General features: G+C 41.1%; 1 protein-coding gene across 7 annotated transcripts in view; it reads right to left on the reverse strand.

The window, feature by feature from the left end:
- The window catches only part of LPP (LIM domain containing preferred translocation partner in lipoma), a 646,929-nt gene that overhangs the window by 503,378 nt on the left and 117,102 nt on the right, over positions 1–26,449 (reverse strand). The window contains exon 1 of one of the 7 annotated variants that reach the window (XM_058556126.1): positions 5,264–5,360. The exons of the other annotated variants lie outside the window; for them this stretch is intronic. The gene's annotated coding sequence lies outside the window, so the exon portion shown is untranslated. Of the gene's footprint in view, positions 1–5,263; positions 5,361–26,449 lie in introns of those variants that run through there. 7 annotated transcript variants of the gene reach the window in all.

Raw genomic sequence — 26,449 nt, forward strand, 5'->3', positions numbered from 1 at the left:
AATGCAGAAGAAATAAAAATTAAGTCTCCTAGGAGATACAAGCAAAAAAATTTCTGGTAGTTGAGAGAAATGTGCAAGATATGACATTTTTCAAAATTCTGCTATAATCTTTATTTTAAGTGGTCAATTAAAATACATCTACCAAATAAATATGCAATTTCTTTCTCTGATAATTTACTGACATTTCTTTTTTGAAGTTGCTGACATTTAACTATCAAAAGAGCTGTTAAGAAAGGTCTTAGCTATAATAGGGAATTCAACTTTGTTTTTTTATTAAGGAAGCTTAAGAGAAAGTATCTTTGTATTTTAGCACTTCTGAAAGAACTTGACTTTTCTGACAATATAACTGCAAAGAAACTTGAGTCAAAACACACAAGAAAAGAAAAGATGCTCAAGATATTTCAAGTCTACAATTATTTGCTGAACACACGCTAAGTGCCAGAAAATATGTTAAGCTCTCCAGGGAAACCGAGCTCAGTCTTTATTTGGGGTAACAGTGGGGTACTGGTCCAGGAAAAGACGCTAAGATGTAACTGTGATAATCAGCATAGAAGAGGTATGAGCAAAAGGCTATGAGATTCATGGGGGAGAGAAATTATGTAAATTAGAAACTTTATTGATAAATATGGCATGGCACTATGAAAAGAAAACTAAATTGAGTAACTTGGCATTTGCATTATATTCCTGGTTCTGCCAATAATTTGGTGACACAACTTGAGTAAGTCACTGTCTACGTTTTAGACTTCAGATTCCCCCGTCATGAAAAAGGCAACATACGGCCCTCCCAATGGTCACAGTCTACAATTCTGGGCATTAAATTAAACTGCCTTCTGAATTGGAGTTACAGCAAGGGAAAGCGAGTCTTCTACTGTGTTGTTTGAATCCATTTGCCTTTTTAGATGTTTGTCAACCAAGAGATTCAAAAGCAATAAATCTAGTAGCTACACAGAATTTGATATTTGCACTGTAATTTACACAACTGACTAAATTACATGCCATTTCACCATAAAGGCTGGAGTACTCCTACAAGATCATAGGGGATCTATGAAGGCAGGCAGTTAAGTAGGATGGATTTCCATCAGGCTCCCCCTCCATTCTATGGCACAGAAGGTACAAGGTAATTCTAGGTCCAGCTGCCATCAGTCAATACTGGTTCTGTTGGTAGGAAAAGTAAGAAATTTATTTCCCATCAGAAATGACCCAAGTATATCGTTCCAGTGTCATTGCCCACTACTACTTCCTTTCAAATCTTTATTTTATAAACTGCTATTGGCCAAACTTGCCTGAAAGTCAGAATCTCCAGGGAAGGTGGAGGGAATCTGTATTATTAATAAAGAGCAATTTCGATGATCAGGCAAGTAAGGGAAATCCTATTACAGAACTTCTGAACTACTCATTATTCACCACAAATGCTCTGCTTCGTGGCCCTTTTGTGCATTTCTTCTGCTTGCAGTGTCCTTCTCCCATCCCTGGCTGGTGACATATACTTACCTATCCTTCAGGATCCAGTTAAAATACCACGTGATTCCACTATCCTCCACATTCTCATACATATATTTCTTATCTCCTCTACTGAATTATGAGTTCTTAAAGATCAGAGGAGTCTGATTCATTCAATCATTCGTTCATTTATTCATCAAATATTTATTCAGCATCTACCACATGCCAGGCACTGCTCTGAGCATTAATGATATAGCAATCAAAAAGACCAAGTTCACTATTTCCATGGACATTCTAGCACAGGTGTTTGCAAACTTTGGCCCACAGACCAAATCTGACTCACAGCATGTTGTAAAAAATTTTACTGAAACATAGCCACACTCAATTGTTTACATATTGTCTGTGGCAAAGTTGAGTATTTTATGTATTGTCTGATAGGAGAATGAGTAGCTGCAACTGAGGCCATATGGACCACAATGGCTAAAATATTTACCATCTGTCCCTTTACAGAAAAGTTTGCTGACCCCTGTTCTAGTATATTCTTCCTACACAGCACCGTGCCTGGTGGACAGCAGGGAATTAATAATGCTTAGAGAATAAAATAAAGACGGAAAGTGAGAACAAGTTCATACAAGGTGGGTCCTATGGCAGAACCTCTTCCACTCAGTCTCCATCTTCATTCTCAATTATGCCAAAAATAATTTCCACCCAGGATATAACGTGATTAGCAACGCTACAGTTTAGCATGATAAAAAGGGAGGAGGAAAGCTTTCAAACCTATGGAAAAGTTAAGAACTAAATAAATTTGCTGTGTCTTCAAAAGTCATTACTATTTCAGGCTTATTTGTGATCATAACAGCTGGCCTGGCAAAATATATTACAATAGCTGTCTTTTCTAGATTTCTAGAGCTTACAAAAGTTTGGGAGGAGTTATTGTATTTCATGAGTTTGTTTGCCCTCATTAGATGCATCTTGTGGATGGGACCTTTGTGTCTTTTGGATCAAGCTGACTAATGAGACTCGGGTTAAGTCAAACACAAACACACAGCTGTACACGAGGAAAACCCCATTCTGTCAAATACCAAAGTCAAGTTTATAGATTCAATCTTATATCCATATCCTAAGAACTGTCTTCTTTATCATGTCTACATGCAAACTCTCTCCTCTTTCAAGAAAAGAACTGAAAACTGCTATTTTTTCCTTTTCAGAAGCTGAGTTACTGTAAAATTTAAAGTAGAGAGCTGATACATAGCTAAGGTTTTACAAGTCATCTGCGCAGTGTCAGTATGGTTTACTGCAAAGAGTAACAGTTTTAGAATCAAGCAAGTCTTGATTCTACGAAAGCTGCGTCACTCGTTAACCATGTAAACTTGGGCAAATCATTTAGCCTCTTTGAGTCTCTGCCTCTTATCTACAGAATGGGAATAACACGAGTTACATCCCAGGGCTGATGTGAGAATTAAACAAGATAGTAAATACAAATCAGCTTTCTCAGAATCAGAGGAAAATAGGTTTCCTTTTTTCCTCTGTAACGGTTCCTTTCCTATAACAAATACAACACTGCTCCCCACACCTCAAAAATATCTGTGTGTGATATATCTAAACTCCTGAAAATGTCACAATATACTTTTTTGAAGTCAATAAATTTGGAGAGATGGCATTTGTACATCTTTGACTCTTTCTTAGTCCAAACTCAAGAAAATTCTTTTCCCTTCTGAATTTACTACTCAGAAGCTATATAACAGTTCTTGTCTATTCTATCTCTGGGAGACTGATTTCTAGACAAATATTAGTTGAAACAACATTCCCCCAAATGCCTTACCTTAAGAACATCCCAATGAGTATCACAGAATGGGTAATCAGATAAGTTCTGAACATCCCTCCTGACTTCGAAGTGAAACAAAAATGGTCGCATTCTAGTCATTTTCACTTTCTGGTTCTCATGCCCTTGGCTCCTGTGATCCCCTTTGTAAAACGCAAAAAAGAAATTCATATGTTCCCATCGAAGCAGTCTCCATTCACTTTACAGATAGATCTGGAAGGGCAAATAGATGGATATGGATGACAGATGAAGATGGAGAAAGATAAATGAGAGAGGTAGGTAAGGATGGCCAGAGGAGAGATGATTAAATGGATGATTGGATGGATGGGTTGGTGTATGGACAAATAGAGGGCCGGAACTCAGGGAGATGACAAGATGCTAAGCAGACACAAAGAAATGCATAAAGAGAGGCAAAGAGATAAATCCATGACAAAAAGCTCAATCTCAGGACTGAAACGCTAGCACAGTTCCCTCTCCTAGCCTACTGCTTCTTAAATCTCCATTTTATAAAATATCCAAAGGTCTCTCTTCATCATTATGTCATCACATCCCAAAATGTGGTAACTATAGTAATATGTATATGCCCAGCAACAGAAAATGAACCCTTTGGGCAAAACAAATTTACCACATCCTCCTAATAAGAGACAATGAAAAGTCTTCCAGGAGGCATAAGGCAACTTATCTAATGCAGTACATTCATGAGACTAACCATACTGTTTTTCAATGTTTCTCTAATTAATGTTACGTTAATTAAGAGAATCTGGCCTGATAGATTTGGTTGCAGTCAGGATTTTCTCAAAATTAACAATTCTACAGGTCTAATTTTACCTTGACTGAGATCTTAACTAAAAGTATTGCAAAACTCCAGCCTAATACATATTAACTTACAATGAAATAAAATACATCGAATTTCTCAACTGTAAAAATATTGTCAAATGCCCTGGACTTGTTAAAACAAGTTCCCTTCTTGGTAAACAGTCAACACTTAATAATGGAAACAATGGTCAAATATATCACAATACATGCAAATACACCACTCACATAATGCAATATTATGCAGTGATTAAAATGTATACTTTTGAAGAATGTTTAATGACATGGGAATATGTTTACAAGATAATATTATGTAAATAAACATATAAAACTAAATATGTAGAACATGACTCCCCTTTAAAAAAAGAATGGAGTGGTTATACGTGTAAAATAGAACAGTGGTTATCTCTGGTTGATGGGTTATGGGCGTTTTAATTTTCTTCTTTGTACATTTTAATTTTCCAAAATGAGTATACATAACTTTTGTAATTGAAAAAGAAAGGTTTATTTTGTTTTAGGAAAAATACCAGCACCTGTGCTAAGATAACAAACAGGAAGGGTTTATGTGTTTGCTTATTTTCCATTTACAGAGTGTTTTCATATGCATTAACTCATCTGATCCATTCGACAACTCAGAGAGTTGGTTTCGAGGATCCCCGCCTACAGCTGAGCAGTCAATCTCATACAACAAAATGGGACAGAGTAGACCTGACTCATTGTTTCCTGGTGTCCTATCGTCTTCTTTACAGTGTCCATTCACTTATCCCAGGAAAGTTTTGCTTTTTGTTATTTTTTCTAAAGGAGCTCCAAAACTGTTTTGCTTTCCTCCCACCCCAAAGTACCAACATCCTACTTTAAAACAAACAATACTGCACATATAAGCCTACTTGGGCTCCTAAGCACCTCACCCCACACTGGGAGGGGGAGCCTCTGTTCAAGAACAACAAAATTTCCTACTGCTGCTGTCTTCATAAAGGTATAAAGCCCATCACCCTAACAGGACCAGTCCAATCTACTAAGGGGACAGGATGTCCAGGCACAATTTTTAAAAAGACAGTCTGACCTAGATAAGGAAATCAGAGACAAAGATTCGAAAGCTGCTTAACACCACAGAACACTGAGGGAGGTTTAGAGTCAGCATCGAAGAAGCACCAGAGCTCAAATCTAGCTGGTTTGGGGATGACTCACCAATGCTGCTGTGACGCCTTCCTGCCCATTCATCACACAGGTTTTTCCATTAGAATTTACTGACGATGGGCTTCCCAGTAAGGTGGTAAGATCAATTCTGCAGTTTTAAAATAGGGAAGATATGACTGAAACACTGATTCCACACAGTACACTCAAAAAGCCCAGGGAGAGTGTGACGCTGGTTGAAGGAACACTGGCCTCCGTTTCATCTCCACCAGTGAGCAAACTCACCACAGTCTGCCTATTCTGCGTTTTTTACTAAAGAGTTAACTGATTCTGACAAATCTGGTGCATTAGTAAAGGTATATGACAGATTAAATATGTAGGGAATATATATAGAAAAAGCCTGGGTCAGCTTAGGGCTTAAGGGCGAGAAGGGAAGTTGGGTCTTTATGGAAAGGTTAGCATCCATAGAACAAGATAGAGCCTCATGATTGGCCTCACCTTTAGTAGGGCTGAGCTAAGAACTCCTGCCCTCAAAACCCCTCCTGTGGAAACTTCTAGAATAGAACCCATAGCATATACATATAGGAAAAACAAGAGTGTAGCTGGGCAGAATAAATACTCATTATGAGAATAAGCCTGGGGTATAAAAGAAGCAGATGGTCAGGACATTGAGCCTTTGTTCCCTTGTAGCATCATCCAGCTTCCTCTCCAGCTGAGACCACACCCTTTTCGAGACCTTCTCACTCTCTTTTCATGCCCTGAGTGTCTTTCTCATCCTGAAACCAATGGATTAAATGTCTTTTAAAAAGCTTTTACTCTAAGCACTGCACACCATTAGTAAACTGGTAACAGTGAATTTTAAGCAGGGGGGCCGGTCCAGCACGGTGGAGTAGTGGTAAAGTTCACGTGCTCTGCTTCGGCGGCCCGGGCTTTGCAGGTTCAGATCCCGGGAGCGGACCTACGCATTGTTCATCAAGCCATGCTGTGACAGGCGTCCCACATATAAAGTAGAGGAAGATGGGCACGGATCTTGTCCCAGGGCCAATCTTCCTCAGCAAAAAGAGGATTGGCAGCAGATGTTAGCTCAGGGCTAATCTTCCTCACAAAACAAAAAAAAGCATTGGAATTACCTGACAAGGCTTTCAAGAAGCAAACGCCCAAGCCCACACCGAAAGATTTTGGGATGCAGACTGAAAATCCGAGTTCTTGTAAAACTCCTCTAAGGGAAGCTGATCCACAAACTCAGGCGAGAACCCTCGTTGTATGCACCTATCACCAACATGAGTACTCAAGTGAACCAAAGATAAGAAAAGCAATGGAGTACCCAAGCTCGTGTCCCCAGGATGATCAAGTGGCCAGTAAGTAACCTGTGTTCATAGTGGACAAAGGGAGAAAAGGAGGATCAGAGAGTGACTCAGGTAACAGAAGTGTCCTCAAGGTGACAGAAAGCTGCCCCCAAGAGAAGAGCGGTGTGATCTGTCAAAGATCTCCAGAAAGGAGAATCCACTTAGGAGTTCTGGAGTGAGGGAAATAGGGAAATTGGGGCAGGATTTGGGTTTGCAGGGATGGGTTTGCAAAAGTATTCACCTTGGAAAGGGTAATTAGTCAATCTATATAATATGTTCAGTTTACAATCTTGAAAAAGATGACAGTGGGGGAAGTAGATGAGCATATCCTCTGCATTTTGCTTTAAATATTGTTGAAACAATAACAGGCTCCACAGAAACCTTGAATTGGAAGGAATATGTCACAGGCCCCCAAATCGAAGATGTATAATCCATCATGGCTGCTAAATTTCTATGACAAATCTCTTCAGCCAAAGCAAGGTGGAGAGCTTAGCTAATTACACCCCCTGATTCCTTTGAATGTCAAAACCAAGTCCAATTCAGTTGTCTTGTGAATCCCTATAAACAAATCCTATTGTTTCACTTCAATATGAAATCCCCAACATAAAACAAAGGATTAAGCTGGATAATAAAATGTAGTCAAAGTGTCCTTGAATAACGCTTTTTATATTTGTCTACTGTTTCTTCATCTGTAAAATGGGCATAATAGACTTTTCTCAGTAGTATACAAAAAGAAACAATGTCCTAGGTAGTTGTTAAATAATGAAATACCTAACTCTAATTGCTAAATAAACTATTGACTTACATTTTTAAAATCTAATATACATTCCTTTGTTTTCTCTAAGCAACACATAGTTCCTAATTTGCATCATCAATCTATTTAATTCTTGATTTGCAAGAATCCCTTCTGCTTTAGCCAAAATTCCAAAAATGGAATTTATCTATTCAACTAGATTCTCCCACTTCTGTTATTATTATGGAATTTATGCCTTTAATCCATGAATTTCTTCATCCTATGACGTTCTCTAAAAAGAAGTCTTGGAGGGAAGCAAAGAGTCTCATATTGACATATGATGTCTGAAGTTTAACACTGAGGAGTGGTTTTTATTTCTGAAATGGGGGCTGATTCTTGCACGACCAACCTTAACAGCCTTACACAAGACCTGTGTACCGTAGTTTGAGTTGTCTAAGTGTGTCTGAATTACATCATTCTCTGTTCAGAATACTGTACCCTCACTTCCACAGTTTGGCCCTGTCCTACCTTCCAGCCTCCCATTTTTTTCCCTAAAGGAACTATGTTGGGATTTGGGTGAGAGATGGGGTGAGGAGCCTAGTGGCCGCAGAAAACCTCCTTTCTACCTTGTTTTTGCCTTTTCATGTTGGCCTCCCTCCACCCTCCTTGTCCACAGGAGAGGAGGGGGTGAGTTACTCAATTATTGAATTTGGAGAAGGAACTGGGCATGTGCATCTCAGCCTCTTCCTCCCAGTCTTGGGATTTACCTGACTGCTGGAAGCATACACTCCTTGCTGCTTAAGGTAAGGAGTTTTCAGGGACAGTCCCCTGTGGGGGAGCTGTCAAACACAGGAGTGGTCTGAGAGGAAGAGAGAAACTTTGATTCAGAAATGCTTTGTTAGCAAGCCCACTGAGCTAAACAACCTAAAGCCAATTCTACAACCTAAGTCTTTATCTCCAGCTCCCTGTCTGCTGCATTACTTTCAATGGGTTTCTAGATGGGTACAAAAGAACAGGAAGCAGAACAGCAAATGGAGCTGGGACGAAGGCTTGGGGGCCAAGGCAGAGGCTAATATCAGTCTCAATTAGTCCCCTCAAGCCCCGATGTATAGTCTACTCTAACCACACTGAATGCACCCTCCCTTGCAACTGTGTACAACAGGGCCTCCGCCTTCGTTCATGCTCTTCGTCCATCCTCAAACTACCTTCCCAAACCCTTACCTCACCCTACCTTGACCCCCAGACCAAGATCACCCAGCCTTCACATAAGCAGCCAACCTCAAGGATCGCTCCAGTCCCTGAATCTTCACTGCTCATTATCTCTTCCAAGCTTTTGGTCTTTTTTCTGTAATTACAGATGTTTTTAAGCATAAGTCAAATCTCTAGGAGAGTCTAAGTTTCTTCATTGTCAAGGACTGAGCCCCATTTCCCTCCATGTCTTCCTCCCTGGCCCTCCTCTAGTGGCACCAGTTAACTAACAATTTATTGAGAACTTACTATGTACCAGGCATGAAACTAAGAGCATTATATTCATCATCTTGTTTAATCTTGCCTAGGAAGTGAGTATAGTTATCATTCTCTAGAAGGAACAGGATCTGCGCTCAGAAAAGCTCACCATTTCAAGCACATCTTGCTGTCTCTGGGATAACTATGGAAAGGCTTGTAGACTTGAGGCAGAACAGCAGATGGGGATGAGAAGTGACTCAGGGAGGGTAAGTTCAGCTCACAACTAAGGCTTCCACCTTCACTGCCTTGACCTTCATCTATATTGCCCCTGGGTTGAAGAAGAAAAGGAATTCTCACTTTATTAAAAAAATGGAAGATGGAGAAAATAAAAGTCTATATGGTTACTGCTCCATGAAGGGCCTAATTGCTCAATGTGAATAAGTCTCCCCATTCCCAATCCTTCCTCTGAAAACAGAGGTCTGGATAACTGTGGTTTTGTCACTAGATGAATAACAAGCCCGGAGGATTGCTAGAATTACAAGGCCCAGACCAGATCCACTCAATATAGCTGGAAGCTTTCTAGTAACTCTAACCGTGCATGGGGAATGAGCTGCTCAGAGAAGTGAGTCACTTACTGGAATCCGCGCTGCCTGCATTACTCAGCTGATATTAATACACCCACTTGTTCATTAAAGTTTAATTGGAGTTCATGTGAATTGGTTTCACGGGATACTTAATCAAAGAAAAGAGTTTGTGTATGAACTGTTCACATATAAAGCTAGAAAGCGCAACTCCCCTCCAAACTCTACACAATCCGCTGGGTGCTCTTCTAACTCTGTTGACACAATAAGTTAGTCAGAAAGGGTGGGACAATGATCTTGAATGAGGAGGGGAAACAGCTGTCCAGACAAACACAAAACAAAAGACATAAAAAATCCTTTGTGAGGCACTAGCCACAGTTCCCTAACTCATCAGCTATAACCTGAAATTAGCCAGGACTCCGATGCCAGCTCCTAAATAGGAACTTGTTCCTTTCTGGGGTTCGTTATCAAAGCAGCAGAGCTCCCTTTTGCTCTGGGCACCTGTCTTCCAGTCGTACACCTTTATTTTTAAAATGGGTGGATAAGGAAATTAACCATCATTCAATATAATCACACATTTCTCTTGTACTGACAAGCGAACCATGAACACAATCCCAAACGCCTATTTATATAATCAGGGCTGTCAGTACCATGTTATTTCTTATCGGATATCTCACTAAAGAACATTTCTGGAAGTACAAAATTTTAAAGCTCCTGAAAAGATTGTGCATGAAGTTGGGGGAGAAGAGATTTCAAGTTTGGTGGCTCTGGTTGTGTTATCAATGTTTCCCTAAGCGTGGTCATCATTGTTAAGTACGCATGACTTCTTGGCCCAAAACACATCAAGATGAGTTAAAAACTTGGTGCTATACATGATTTGATTCGCTGAAGCAACCATCAGAGATTGTAGATTGAAAAGCAATGTACTTTTTTTAAATAGGTTCATTGAGATATAATTCACACACCCTACAATTCACCCATTTAAAGTCTACAATTCCATTGCCACCATCTAATTTAAAAACATTTTCATTGCCCCAAAAAGAAACCCTTATCCATTAGCAGTCACTCCCTATCCCCCATTCCATCCCTGCCAGCAACCACTTATCTACTTTTTGGCTCTATAGACTCTACGAATTTGCCTATTATAGACATTTCATATAAATGGAATCATATAACATGTGGTATTTTGTGACTGGCTTCTTTCACTTACCATAATGTTTTCAAGATTCATTCATATTGTAGTGTATATCAGCACTTTATTCCTTTTTTATTGCTGAATAATATTCCATTTTTTGGATACATCACATTCTGTTTACCCATTCAGCAATCTACCTTTTAAAAATAAAACAGTCTCCTATCTACCAAAGAATAGCAAACTACTTAGCACTCAGTTTGACAGCAAGTTTGCTTATCCCCTCAATGATCCATTCATGATTATCCCACTACATATGTGAAGAAAGTGAGGCTGTGTTAGGGACCTCTCAAATGTGGGAGGAGGCAGCAGAGCCTTGTAGCCTAAGCCATTTTAAACTTAAAACTCATCAGGATGACCCACCTGTGCATTGTTTCACAGTTTACAAAGTGCTCTCAACAACATGACATAGCTAGATTGTGGTTTCCTAAAAAGGAGCCCTGGTGTCTGCATCTCTGACTTCCCCAAGGTACCCAGCATAGCTTGGAGGGCACTGAAGGAGCAACACCCACAATGATCTCTCTCTCAAGGAAAATCATCTTTTTCTTAACATATGACCCAACTACTTAGTAATAAGCACCTACTATGTGCCAGACACCATCATGGTGATTAATAAGATATGACACCTGCCCTCCAGGAGTTCAAAATCTAGCAGAAGAGACCAGACCAACACACACAGGACAAATCAATGCCAGATTAAACAGAATTAAGGGTTTGAGAGAAACTCAGAGAAGGGAATCTTCAACTTGTTACGTCTCATTTGTCATGCAAGTGATTTCATTTCTAACCTTATTTGTAGAGTTGTAACTAATTATTACAAGACAAACATAGATGGTACATAGACTTTCATGGAGACAGAAAATTCATAGCTATATGTGTCCTGAAAAACTGCTGCTGATCTGTATCTGGGGCATAAATCAGAGCTAATTTTAGCACCCACATCAGTAACATTACTGGATTATGTAGGCCTAGGAAACCATCAAAGATAGAAAGTCAAGGAAGTCATCTGTCCAAACCAAAACATTTTCTGCCTCGTTCTAAAGCAAGCTTTTCAAGACAATGTCAGGAAGCTGGCAATTCACTCAGAAGTTGCCACTTAACAAGGTAGTGTGAAGGAAAGAAATGTTTCCAAAATACATACAATCTAACCCATACTCCGGTACATGAGGCTAATAATACAGCACTGGGCTTACTTGCTGCCACGTGTCTGAGGGACTCAAAGACATTTGCCAAAGAGAACTCAGTCTTTCCCAGCCCTCAAGCAAGCACAGTGCTGCCTCCTAGTCATTAAGAAGTACAAGAGCACCTTCCATTCCTCTGTTCTGTATTCTGAGGACACACCCGAGCTTCCAAATAAAGGCACCTTGTAATCAAAAGTAGAAGTTCAATTTATGCCTCTGTTTTATGGAGTGTAGGGAGGTATACCCCCCTTGGATCCAACTCATGGAAAAGATTAGGTTTTCATGCAAACCAAAAATAATTGATATGCTTCATGAGGACTTCTTTCACTTAAAATTTCTACCAGCATGAAACCTTCTGTAATATACTCATCCAGTTTGTACATCAGTACAAGTGTTCTTCTTCAACTTCCTATAGCAAGTTTGCACATCCTGTTTTCCTAATTACCTCATGCAAAAATGGGAATTTTACCTTTACCTCTCTTGTTCATTAAAACAGGTTTCAGGAAATACTTTGACACTTGATTTTTGAAAAACACATGCTGGTTAACAGAAAGTCCTAGAGATTCATTGCTTGAGGAGATTTATGCTTGGAGATTTATGCTTGGGGATAAATAAGCTAATATCAAATCATAGTTAACTTTTACGATTTGGATAAAGGAAAACAAAGACAAGCATTTTTTAGATTTGTTACAACTCTATATAACCTGGGTAGCACTTGGTAAGAATGACCTCATTACACCCAAATCCAGGTGGTAAAGCAGAGAACCAGAGTTAAAGGTGCTGGGTTTGCATGCATCACTGCTTTAAGAAAACTCGGTTCATCCCTCTGAACCTAAGTTATATCATCTCTAAAAGGGAAATAATAATAGGTTCTGTCTTGCCTACCTCACAGGGATGCTATAAGATGCATGTAAGAAAATGTGTATTTAAGTGCTTTGAAAACCACAAAGCCCGACACACAATGTAAGATATTATCTTAATGTCCTTTCCTATAAAGGCATTTTTAAATGACATGAACAAACACTTTCTCTTTCTGTTTCTATTCCGAATAAGCCAAAGAAACACCCCCAAAATCAACACTACCTATTCCAGGAAGCTTCACACACACACACACACACACACACACACACACACAAGCTTTGTAAAGATAATTATTGTTTAGGACAATAAGCCCAAGAAAGCACAAGATCCTGAAGAGTCTTCCATCTTAGACCTATCCTCAGCAGCACAACTTTAAAATTAAGTGCCTTCCAGTGTATTCTTATTTTTTGAAGGTGGGCAAAATATATGTTAGGGTATATCACCTTTCAAAAAACAGTATGCCACAATTCCCTCCTACTGTCTTCTGGTGTAGGAGAAATGGTCGCAGGAAGAGGTGGCCCCAATGTATCAATGCCTTCTAGAGAGGAGGAAAACGGGAGACAGCCCTGAGGACAGGACACAGACACGGGCAGACTGAGGAAAGACAGAACCTGCCTGGAAGACACAGAAAAAATACCGCCCTACAGGCCATCTTTGAACAGAAAACTGACCCTTGGTAGCCATGTGGCAACCCTCCACTAAGCCAGTTATCAAGAATGTGGATGCATTCCACTTCCCATGCACTCTATCACCTGAAGTTAACTCTCAGCCACTACCTGCAGATAAGCAAAGGTTAAGGATGGAGAAGTCAAGAACTTTTCCAAGGTCATTGGTGGCTGTGCAAATGCAACTCCTGCATTCCGTGTCCTTGAGTGAATAGGCCAGGATCCTAAAACAGTCCTCAACAGTTCCCTTTGTACCTGTCTTTCTTCATCATTGACCTCCGATGGAATAATAAGAGCTAAACACATACACAACTTGCTGTGCTAGGCATTGTTCTATGTGTTTTACATATTTTCTTGAACCTTTGCAACAATCCTATGAAGTAAGTCCATTTTATAGACGAGGAAATTGAGGCACAAAGAGATGAAGTTGTTTGCCTAAGGTCATACAATACTACATGGCGGAACAGATGTAAACCCAGACCATCTGGCTTTGGTGGCTGTTCTAACCAGTACACAAAACTGCCTGTTCATGACACTCCTGCCACTGGCTGAATACCCATCTTAAACCAGGCACCTTTGGAGATTCTCACATACATTTTCTAATTTACTCGCACATTGACATCAGGAGAGAGATTTTATTATCCCTAATTCAAAGGAAGACACTGAAGTAATTTTATTTACTAAGAAGTAATTTAACCGAGGTTTTTACAAACACTAAGAAGCATCCTAGTATTTGAAGACCTCTCTAATTTCAAGTTTAGTGCTCTTTGTAAATATCCAGATTCTGCACCAGCTCTGACATCAATAAACTACACAGTCCCCTACTCATCATTAGCACTGTCTGTCTACCTATCTATATATTCATTCATTTTTTGCCAAGTGGTGCAATGGTAAGAACACATGTTTAAGAGACAGGGAGACCAGAGAGGTTCCACCACTTACTAGCTGTGTGATTTGGAAAAGTTACTTAGCCTCTCTGTGCCTCAGTTTCCTCGTCTAACCAATGCGAACAATAATAGTACTTGCCACTATCTCAGAGGGTTGTTACAAAAATTAAATGAGCTGATGCATGTAAAACACTATGACAATGACTGGTATGTAATAAGTGCTCAAGAAAAATTAATTCAATAAATAACTGTGTAAAACATTAAGATGAAATGGCATAATGTAACAAAATTTCCTATTAGAGTTCCTGTCATATAATAGCTGCTCAAAAACAAAAACAATATTCATTTATTCTTAATATCCTCTCTTATAGTCTAAACATGTCTTGAGTCTCACAGCCCTGTCTGACCTAATCTGTAAACCCCACAGTGGCCAGCACACTACCTTGCATATTAGGGATGTTCAGAGTTAACGATTATATGATCTTTCTCTGAACTTGCTAAGGAAAGAAAATTCAAGACACTAAATTCTCTGAAAGTTTAGGAGCTTCAGTTGTCCATTTTCACCCAAAATTTTATCTTCCATTTGAAAATTATTACCCATAATTGAAGCCTAAAACACACTAAAAAGCCTCCATTTAATGTTCTTATTTATTTCTGATTCATTTCTCAAGAGATAAAGAATAAAAATGACTTCTCAATCTCTACATTTTTAAATTTTATCTCTGTCTTCTCTACAAAGACTGTCACGTTACTCATAAAACATTTATTTTGCACCGGGTCCTTCACAGATGGTAATCACAAGTCTTTCCTGAGTCAGTCACTAGCTACAGAGAGAGAGAGAGAGAGACTGTAAATGCAAGAAATGGAAGACATTTGATACCAAGAGAAAATTCATACGGCAGAATTGCTTCAACCAGGACATCAAAGAAAAAACAGTTGCAAGAGTAAATTATTAAATTTGGGGGGAAAAATATGTGTGTGTGTGTGTGTGTGCATATAGACATGTGTGAGTGTGAGAGCATGCATGTGCACACGCATACATGGTAAGAGGTAAAACGAAAACCGTCCATCACAGGGCAAGAGAAACGGCGCCCACACAAGCATTTTGGGGCAAGAATGTGAAGGGTCCAATTGCTTAGACAGGCCTGGGGGCTGGAAGACCAGGTCTTATAGCTCAGCTCTGCCATTCAACTGCCTCATTTGGAAAAAGTCATTTCAACTCAGTCCTCTATTCTTAGTCCTCACTGGACTGGTGTGAGATTTAAGCAAAAAGAACCACGTGAAAGTGTTTGGAAACACCTGTACAAACATAAATGGGCACTACTACCATTTATTCCAATGCCGAGGACGGTGACTTTTTGTCTGAGCCAACGTGCCTCACAAGTGGAGTCTCTTCCTGTCACAGGTTGCTCCTGGCAATGGAAGAAGGGACGCAGACAATTTTCCAGAGAGGCAATGCTTTTTAATTTCTCTATTATTTCCAAAACAAAAGAGCAAAATCTTTTCTCCCCTTTTTGTTTTTCCAAATAAAAATAAATTATAACCCTAACTTGCTAATAAATGCAGGCTGGAGCTATCCTTAAGTAAAAGCTTTTGATAACAAATTGCCTGCACTAACTGCTATTTTACTGCTGAATTTTTTATTGTTGCTTAAGCACAGCAATTATGCTAATAAGCCTGGGAGGATGGTACATCGAGTATTGAATCTGACAGATAAAATACTCAATAAAATGCTAATCTCACCTGAAAATTGGAATCAGACAGCCTTATTAGTATTTATGGATATGGCATCTAAAACATGTTTTTTTAAGATGGATATATATGAAATCAATGTTGTCTCCCAATACGGCCTGCCATTTCTAGGCCTCTATGTGCTTTGAATTCAAGGTGACGACTACTCAGTGCCTTAGCTTTGCTTCTTGACAGAGAAATGAGAGCTTACTGGTCATCTCTGCCACATCAAGAATTGGGGAATAAAATGTTTTTCTTCCTTCATCCACCTCCTCCCTCTCTGCCCACCCTACTTAATCCCCCAAAAAAGAGAAGGTAAGAACTGTCTGTCTGAGCAAAGAGAGAAGGCAGATTTGACAGCAACAAGAACCATTTGTCAAACCATCTGGCTTCTCTCTTCACCTGACAGGAGGGAAGAGTGATGTGTCAGAAAGAGCAGGAAAGTGAGGATCCAAAGAGCTGGCTTCTACTCTTGATTTTGCCATTTCTTCAACATGTGGCCTTGCCAGCCCTCAGTTTCCTACATAGGGACCTTCTGGAGCCCCATGATTAAGTCTCTACGAGAAGCAAATCTCTGCGGGTTACATTAAAAAATGGGGCCAAAGCCCCAGAACAGAATATTATAATCCGAGGCACATGTAAGCCAAGTGGGAACCTGAGATTCTTGAACTTGTGCTTTGATTTACATTACGTGATCCCTTCTTACCACGCATCCCCAATATATATTTGAAATGGTCCAGGCTTAAAGTCAGAGACCTCAGACACCAAATTAAAAAAGACTAGACTGCTTACCAACTGCCCTCAGGAATTTAACTGGTTTTCTTTTTTGGTATCAATACATTTACTTTGGGAGGGAGCAAAGAAGTGAAGTCAGCTGCCTCTTTTAAGGGGCAGAAACTAATGAAATCTGAATATCACAATATTATTTACAAAAAAAAATTCTTCTCTCCTTTGATTTCCATATGAACCTCACGAAGCAGAAAGAGAGAAAATCCTATCCTCCAGAAGTGGACGTAGATAGAGCAACTGAGGATCAGAGAGGACTTTCTCATCCATCCAGAGTACGTGGGTTCTGGGGTCAGGACAAGCAGTTTTGCCTTCTGACTAATCCCAGCCTGCTGCCGAGCATACCGCAAGTCCTCTGGGTCACGGGCCTGTTGACTCACCCAAAACCCAAATACTCAAGTAACTAGTCACTGCTGGACACGAGGAGCAGTGAACAGGAACTTCAACACCCACAGCAGCAGCCACACCAGACCTCTCCCACGCGCTTCAAGGCTTCAAAGGGCTGATGCCCCTTCTAGAAGTTTCTATCTCCCCCTGGGTAGGTGTTAGGCATGAACAAATCAGGCTTGCATTGAATGGTGGAATTTGACATGTTGTGACAAAACTGGGCATGGATCCCAGGACTCCAGTTCCCTCTGGGTCCTTAGAAAGGCACTTTCCTCCATAAGCCCCCATTTCTTCCTCTGAACCTGTTCATCTTTTCAAGACCAAAGACGTCCCTTGACCATCAGCAGAAGGGAGAAGAGAGAGAAAACGGGCTCCAAAAATATGAAGAGTTCAGTAGAACTTACAAAGGGTCTTCACATCCCTTTCTTCAGCTAATCCTCATAAGGCAGGCAAAGCTGAGTTGATTATTATCCCCACTTTGCAGACAAAGAAATGAAGGCCCAGAAGTTCAGAAATTCTCCCGAGACAACACAGGAGCTAGGAGATCCTCAGTCCCTGGGTGGGGGGCTTCGGGAGTAGGGAGGCATGATGCTACTGGTGGTCAGCCCCAGGCAGGGTAGAACCAAGCAGTCAGCAGATTCTACAGTCGTTAATCACTATGTTCCAAGAACCCCCTAACAAAGAAGGTGCTGGCATTACCATAACATTAGAGATCTGCACCACTCACAGGTGCTGACTGATTCACCACTTCCCTCTACTACTTCACGCACGTAGAAATGGAACCCCAGTCCAGATACCCCCTTACCTCTATTGTACTATGACCAACATTGCAATCTGCAAAGCACTGTCACAACAAATTTATCAAATAGGAATCGTTATCCCCCAATTTACTATAGGAAAAGCGGAGGCACAAAGAAGTAGACTCATTTGCCCAATTCTCATAGGTCTCTCAAAGCAGAGCCAGGACTCAGATCCGGGCCTCCTAACCCCTAAAGCCCTGTTCTTTCCACTTGATTATGCCATCTGTGAATCGCCAATGCCACCATTTCTTTAGTAAACAACCACAGCAGAAAGTCAGCTCTGAACTGAGACATCTCCCAACAGAGTAACGATTCGAGTCATACTTCGAGGAATAATTTCTGGGAAAGCAGAGGAGGTGATGCTATCAAACAGTGAAACTTTAAAACTCCTACTCACTACCCGCCTGGGAGGGAGCAGGAAATGGGGCCGAGGCCCTTTCCCTACTCCCCCTGCCCATCTCTGTCGCTCACAGTCATTACTAAACTCAGTACTTTAAGCAAATGAAAGATGTTTCCTAGCTTTATGGCCTTGGGTAAGTCCCCAATCTCTTTGGTCCTGTTACTAACACACACTCATGCACACATGCACATACACAATGCAAACACACATGCATACAGACACACATACATACACACCTAGGACCATCCTTTCATTTACCCAGCGGGATGGTGACAACAGAAAGCCCCTATTTTTCTTATCCTGCCAAGCACTGCAGCTACAGCCTAGCTGTTCATACAGTGTTTCCAGCCTCTGCACCCAACACTCTGATCGGAACCCTCCACCTCTGCCTTAAGCCTCCTAGTTCCCATGCCCTTTCTTCTGCCCAGGCCCTCTTTCCAGCCTCGCTTCTCCATCCTCACCTGCCACTGTCCTAGGTTAGGTCTGGTCACCTCCTCCCTGGACAAGCACTAACTCTCTCTCCATTATCAATCTCAATCTTCTTCTCCCACCCCAAATCCATCTTTCTCTGGGTAAAATACTGTCAGGTCTTCAATAGCTCTTCATATGAAAGCTTTTAAAACATCCTCCACCATATTAGCTGCACTTCTCCATACGTGCTATGGTGTGTATACTTCTAAAATCAGCATCTCCATAACTAGGTCTATTCTATGCATCTGGTTGCTGGAGAGAAAGGTTTTGTGCCCATGATACAGGAAGGAAATATGGCCATGGAGGGAGACTTCAGTCAATACCTCTGAGGCATGCCACCCCAGGACATATCACCACTCCAGAGAAGCTGGGGCAGCGGCCAGTGTCAATCCCCAGGCCAGATGCTGAGAAACACCACTGTGCTAGGCCCTTTACAAACATTGTCTAATCTTTACAATTTAGTGTGCAAGGTATATTTAATCTCAGATAAAATCCATGTAAACTGGGATTTAGACAGGTTTAGTAACTCAGACTCATTGAAGGCTGAGTATATAAATCATCCCAATTTAACCAGCTACTGGAACCGGGACTCATAACCAAGTCCACGCAACTTCACAGGGATACTCTACCGTTGAACAGTGCCGGATGCTATACCTAAATAATCACAGTTAACTTATACAGTGACTCTTCCTAATAATTATTAGTGTCCCCATTTTACAGATCTGGAAACTGAGGCCCCATGTCATACAATATGCCTCTGGCAGATTTAAGACAGACACCAGATGTCCTGGGCTTGCTCTTTTTCTCTTTCCTCTGCATTATGCGTATCTTTTTCCACCTAAATTCTGTATCTGTGGCATGTTAAACATAAAGAGTTTCTAGGGCCAGCCCCATGGCCTAGTGGTTAAGTTTGGCGCGCTCCGCTTCAGCGGCCTGGGTTCGCAGGTTTGGGTTCCAGGCACGGACCTACACAATGCATCAGCCATGCTGTGGCACCGACTCACATACAAAATAGAGGAAGATTGGCACAGATGTTAGCTCATGGCTAATCTTCCTCAAGCAAAAAAAGAGGAAGATTGGCAGCAGATGTCAGCTCAGGGCGAATCTTCCTCAGCAAAAATAAAAAAAAATAAAATAAAGTTTTCTGTGCATGAGTCACTGGAAGTAACATTCAGCAGTACATATAGAATCTGAACTGCAAGCCAGGAAAAGGTGTTTCACAAGCAGCAATTGAGTGAAGATCCCAACAGCGATGGTGGAACATGGATTTACTGAGCACATCACAGCACAGCCTGACCCCACACTGTTCTTAATGGTCAGAATCACAAAATGAGGCTGGAATTTCACTCACTTTCACAAATGCAGCACCTTGGCACGTCTGCCTTCCTTGTGACAAGGGCAACTGCAAAGTCTTCTTCAAGAAGGTTCATAAGCTTCTACAAGGCAAATGAAACCAGGATCAAAACGAACAGGCAACCCACCAGCTGGGAAAAAATATTTGCAAACCACATATCCGACAAGGGATTAATCTCCATAATATATAAAGAACTCACACAACGGAACAACAAAAACAAACAAACAACCAGATCAAAAAATGGGCAGAGGAAATGAACAGACAATTCTCTAAAGAAGATATACAGATGGCCAATAGTCACAGGAAAGGATATCCAACATCGCTAATCATCAGGGAAATGCAAATCAAAACCACATTAAGATATCATCTTACACCTGTTAGAATGGCTATAATCACCAAGACAAAAACAACAAGTGCTGGAGAAGCTGTGGAGAAATGGGAACCCTATTTCACTACTGGTGAGAATGCCAACTGGTGCAGCCTCTATGGAAATCAGTATGGAGATTCCTCAAAAAATCAAAAATAGAAATACCTTATGATCCAGCTATCCCACTACTGGGAATCTACCCAACAAACTCAAAATCAACAATCCAAAGAGGCTTATGCACCCCTATGTTCATTGCAGCATTATTCACTATAGCCAAGACATGGAAGCAACCCAAGTGCCCCTCAACTGATGATTGGATAAAGAAGATGTGGTGTATATATATACAATGGAATACTACTCAGCTATAAAAAAAGACAAAATCGTCCTATTTGCAACAACATGGATGGACCTGGAAGGTATTATGTTAAGTGAAATAAGCCAGAAAGAGAAAGACAAACACCACATGATTTCACTCATAAGTGGAAGATAAACCAACAGAGAGAACTGTTTGGTGGCTACCAGGGGCAAGGGGGCTGGGGGGTGGGCACAAGGGGTGAAGGGATGAATTTATATGGGGACTGACAAACAACAATGTACAACAAAAATTTCACAATAAAGAAAACTTAAAATAAAATAAATTTTAAAAATAAAAATAAGAATAAAGGAAGAAAGAAAGTTCATAATTGGGGCTGGCCCGGTGGCGCAGTGGTTAAGTTCACACGCTCCGCTTCGGCGGCCCAGGTTCGCCGGTTCAGATCCTGGGTGCAGGCCTACACACAGCTCATCAAGCCATGCTGAGGTGGCATCTCACATAAAAGAATTAGAAGGACCTACAACTAGGATATACAAGTATGTACTGGGGCTTTGGGGTCGGGGGGGGAAGAAATTCTGAGAATGGGACCCAGCATTAGTATTAAGAAGGTTCATAAACAAAATCAGAAATTCAGAGGTCATCTTGTAAACCACTTCTTCCTCGTCAAAAGCTAAGCTTTTCCGATCGAAAGAGGTTGATACTCTAGAGCTTGAGAGCTAGGAGAAGAGGTGGTACATTCTGACCTAAACTCACTGGGAATATCACCAGCATCTTAAGCAAACACCAGCTTTCCCTCTGCCTCTAGAGAAACGGGATTAAGGAAGAGGCTGGGGAAAAGCTGATAGCTGCTCTTAAAAGCTATACACTCCTAAAGCAACCTAAGTGCCCATCAAGGGACGAATGGATGAGGAAGATGTGGTATATATACACAATGGAATACTACTCAGCCATAAGAAACGATGAAATCCAGCCATTTGTGTCAACATGGATGGACATAGAGAGTATTATGGTAAGCGAAATAAGTCAGAGGGAGAAAGTCAAATACCCTATGATCTCACCCAGAAGTAGAAGATAAAAACAACAACAAACAAACACATAGAGACAGAGATTCGATTGGCGGTTACCAGAGGAGAAGGAGGAGGGTGAAAGGGATGATTAGGCACGTGTGTGTGGTGATGGAATATAATTAGTCTTTGGGAGGTGAACATGATGCAATCTATGCAGAAATTGAAGCATGAGATGTACACCTGAAATTTATATAATGTTATAAACCAATGGTACTGAAATTAAAAAAAAAAGGTATATGCTCCTAAACCAGTTTCCAGGGGCCCTTGGATTAGTTCCTTGGGTTAACTGTAATTAACCTTCCAACCCCTCAGGCCTCCTTAGTAATTCCATTTAACACACATTTACAGAGTAGCTATAGATGTCAGCCACGGAGCTAGGCTCCAAGGGCTCAGGGATGCCTGCCCTCTGGAGATCGGAGATCAGAAATAGCTAGCACCCACTAAAACACAAGGTGATCTGTGAAAGTGTTTCTGAAAGCACAAACCATGTAACGGGGAATGTAGGAGGGGGGAGACTGACTCCAAATGGGAATGCTGACATTTCTGAGAAGGTGGGATTTGAGCTGGGTGTGGAAGGATGTTGCCTGGCGGAGCCGGCCATGGAGGATGGCCCTCCACATGAGATGAAAAGGATGAGCATGGGGTGTACAGGAGGAGTCAGGGAGCAGGTGGAGAGGTGGCCTGAAGTCAGATCCGGTAGAGTCCTGTGTAGGGATATCACTTATGTTAAGGACACTGGGCAGCCAGAAAAACACAGGGCAAGTCTCATGACAGAGGTGCTGAGCTCACTGATCTCAGGGGCACCAGACCAAAATAAAACCTACCCCTCCACAAGCCCAAGGAATGTGCATGTATATGCAAGCCACCCTCCTATCACCCTACATACAGGATGGGAAACCATATGACACGTGTATCACTCATGCTCAACATGGCCTCTTGAGGCTGGACAAGGGCATCACAACCTCCAGTGTTAAGGACAAGGACACAGAAGCCAAGAAAATATATTGGTGGGGACCTGACAATTCAGAACTGGAAATAGGTGGCCAAAGCCTGCTTCTCCGAAGGACTATAACAGCATGTAAATGCCTAGTCACTAAGACCCAATTTAAGTGAACGACAAGAGATTTAAAAGAATAATAAAGAAGGGGCCAGCCCGGTGGCGGCATAGTGAGTTCACGCATTCCACTTTGGCGGCCCAGGGTTTGCGGGTTCGGATCCCAGGTGTGGACCTACACACCACTCATCAAGCCATGCTGTGGCGGCGGAGGAAGACTGACACAGTTGTTGGCTCAGGGACTATCTTCTGCAAGCAAAAACATAATAATAATAAAGAAAGGAAGAAAGGCAGAGAGTTAGCAAGGGAGGGAGGGAAGAAAGAACGAGGAGGGAACAGATAAGAAGGGAAGGGAAGGGAAGAGAAGGGAAAGTACAAGGAAGGAAGACACAAAGGAAGAGACAAAGAAAAGTCTCCCAACGGCTAGGGTGAAAAGAAGGGAAAACAATATAGGTACCACTCTGCCTATGGATATCCGGATGATTATACATAAGACAAACATGGTGCCGCAGCTCCAAGTGACTGTTTCAATTTTGATAGTCCTGATATTTTATGAAAAAACAAAGAATGAAAACTTTGTACAAATAATTTTGGTTTTTTTTTTTAACTAAAAAAATAAATATATATTTATAGGAATATAACTGTACAGGGGAAAACTAGACACATACCAAATTGTTAATGATGGTTACCTCTTGGGAGAAAAAAGGATGGGGGAGTGGGAAGGGGTTTGGTAACTTGCAAAAATGGTCACAAACTCTCGCCCTTGCAATATAATTTTGAGCCCCCTCCCGCCAAGAGGTAGACTCTTTCTCCACCGACGTTACTAATGGGTGTATATTCATTCATGGACCCATAAATTCATCCACTGGCTATTCCATAATCCAGCCTACATGTCTCTATCTTATCCATAAATATGTAGAATATTTTTAAATGTTTTACTAAATTCAAATGTCTTCCTACTAAGAGCAATGCTAGCAATATTTATTGAATGCTTAATATGGGCAAGGTGTTGTCTTAAACACTTCACAAGCATTAGTTCATTTAGTCTTCACAGCATCCTTCGTCAGTGCCATCATTAGCCCCATTTCACAGTAGAGGAAGCTGAGTCACAGAAATTAAGTAACTCGTCTAAGGTCATATGGCTACATGCAGAGGACCTTGAATTTAAACCCAGACAACCTGATTCTAACGTCTGTACTATCTACACGTTCTCTATACTGTCACTCTAATCCACCAGCTGGTTAACCCAAACAAAAAGGGAAATGGCTAAGTGACCCTGTTCTGGTTCCTAATAAACACAACTTCCTTTCAAAGACTCATAAATCACCTGTCTAATAAGCCAGTCTAGAAATATACCAGGAATCCCAATAAAGTCAGCAGATTCTAGACTCCGGATACCTGTTTTTTTGATAACTGATATCTATTTCCTCATCTCTCACTTCTGGCATTTCTGCTGATTTCCAGGTTTTCTCAAAATTACTGGCAGCAGTTCCACGGTCACCATCAGAAGTTCTCCTCTGTATCCTGAGACACAGTATGTGTGGCTCACGAACTTTGCAATTATTCAGTAGAGCAAATTGCTCTCTAACAACCTCCTCATCTGTTGTGAACATCAATTTCTTCTTAATGATGTCAATTCTACCCTCCCTAGTTTAAAGTTCATCCCTCTTCCCTTGATAGAGATGACTGACAGAGGCAGAAAACAGCCATGCGGCTCCGTTTTCTCTCTGTCATCTGGGCCATGACATCACTCTCCCCGGGCTACAGAATGCTAGGCATCCCCACAAAAGGACTCCTCTCCTGGAACCCATTCTAATCCCACCTCTGCCCAGGCAGTAACTGAAAATGAAAGGCCCTGATTGGCTGCCAATTACGTCATTGCTCTACAGGCTTGATTAAACTCTTAATTAATTGAATGTCACTTTACTTGTACACCTGACTCTATGGACAAACAAATAACCACAAAGAGAACAGCATAGGGTGAGGGCAGTAACAAACTATAGCTTCTGGCTCAGGTAGGAAAGGAGAACGATTTGCTGGGGTTACCTGTCATTAAGAACGATTTGGTCACCAGGTGGGGACATATAGTTCTCTATATTAAATTAGAGGAATGATTCAAAGGGGACCAGTTTCAGCTGACAAGAGCAAAAAGAAAATCAATTTCAGGTTGCCAGGACAACTAGACTTTTCCTGCAAGAATAAATTTGATACAGCCCTAAAATCTGACAACTAAATGTTTCCTCGCATTACATCACATCCCTAAAACGTGTGTCAAAACCAGTGAGATAATCAAGCCTGCTAATTACTTTCTACAACACCCATAAGAGACAGGATTGATAGTCTTGGCTCCAGTCTGACTTTCCTCTAGCAGCTCCACTCACGATCTCAGTTTTATAGTGAATGAGGTTTATACGCTTCTTAAAATGAATCTGAAGGCATATCGTTGTCAGTTAGTCCTTGGATTCTGGAAAAAAGGTGAGCACCTTTTTATGACATATCCCCTAATGATTTAGATCTAGACCCATGTTCCCTGTCACATAATGTATTGGCTACCCCTTCCAGAGAAGGGGTCTAACGTCATAGAATTATATTTAATACAATGTTAGATCTAAAGGGACTTAAGAGATAACTCTTGTTTTTCCAGAGGGCAAATCTAAGACTTAGATACACAAAGTAGTTGCTCAAGGGCAATATAGCTGGTCAACAGTAGAGTCAGGACTGGAATCCAGGTCTTTTGATAATGGCTTCTATGTGATTTCCTTCAATAGCTGCCATCATTCCAGCTCTGCTTAGAGACTCTGGAAGCTGAAGTTAAGTCCACTTGATCTCCTATTAATCCTCATGAGGCAATGACCCCAAACAGCCTCATCCCAGGAGTTCAGAGTCCTGACCCCAGATCCAACAATATGTGATGAGATGAGCCTTCGCTATGCATTTCTGTTCTCAGAAGGCTGAGTATCAACTTACCTCAAGGGGCTATTAAAAACAAGAACGGCTAATAAATCACTGGAAAGCACTTTGCAAATGTAAAGTAATACAAAAATGCTAAGCACCAATAATATAAGTGCCCCAGGCTGAGGCAGTTCCCCAGAGAGCATGATGATTTCAAGTGGCCAAGCTGTGCCCACCATCATCCACCAGAAGATGTGAAGGCCACGCCTCTCTCCAAACCCCACTCTCGTTTCTTAGACTGCTCCCAAATTCTCAATATGCCTCTAGATTTTATTATAACATAATGTATTATAATGGATATGTAGAATCGTACCTGCTGTCAATTCAAGTGGTCATAGAGTCTTTGCTAAGTGGGGAGAAACCTTGAGAGGAGATCTGAATCCAACATACAGGAAAGCAAATGTCAAGCTGTCCCTAGCTGGTGATAAACCAAGTAAACCATGAAAAACAATGAACGCCTTATAAGGTGTTTGTCAGCGAATGCAGCCTTGAGAGCCAATTTAGAATCTGGTGAGAGGTCAGAAGAATAGAGCACACATTCAATGGCTCTGGCTACAGGTACCAATGGGAGAAGGAGGTGAGGACGGAGCACCCCTTCCAGCCACCTACATGGTCCTTGTTTCTCATATGCAGAGAAGAACCCACTCCAAGCAAGGTGAGCAGAGA

This window comes from Diceros bicornis, chromosome 15 (genome assembly GCF_020826845.1).
Source record: "Diceros bicornis minor isolate mBicDic1 chromosome 15, mDicBic1.mat.cur, whole genome shotgun sequence".
Lineage (NCBI taxonomy): Eukaryota > Metazoa > Chordata > Mammalia > Perissodactyla > Rhinocerotidae > Diceros > Diceros bicornis.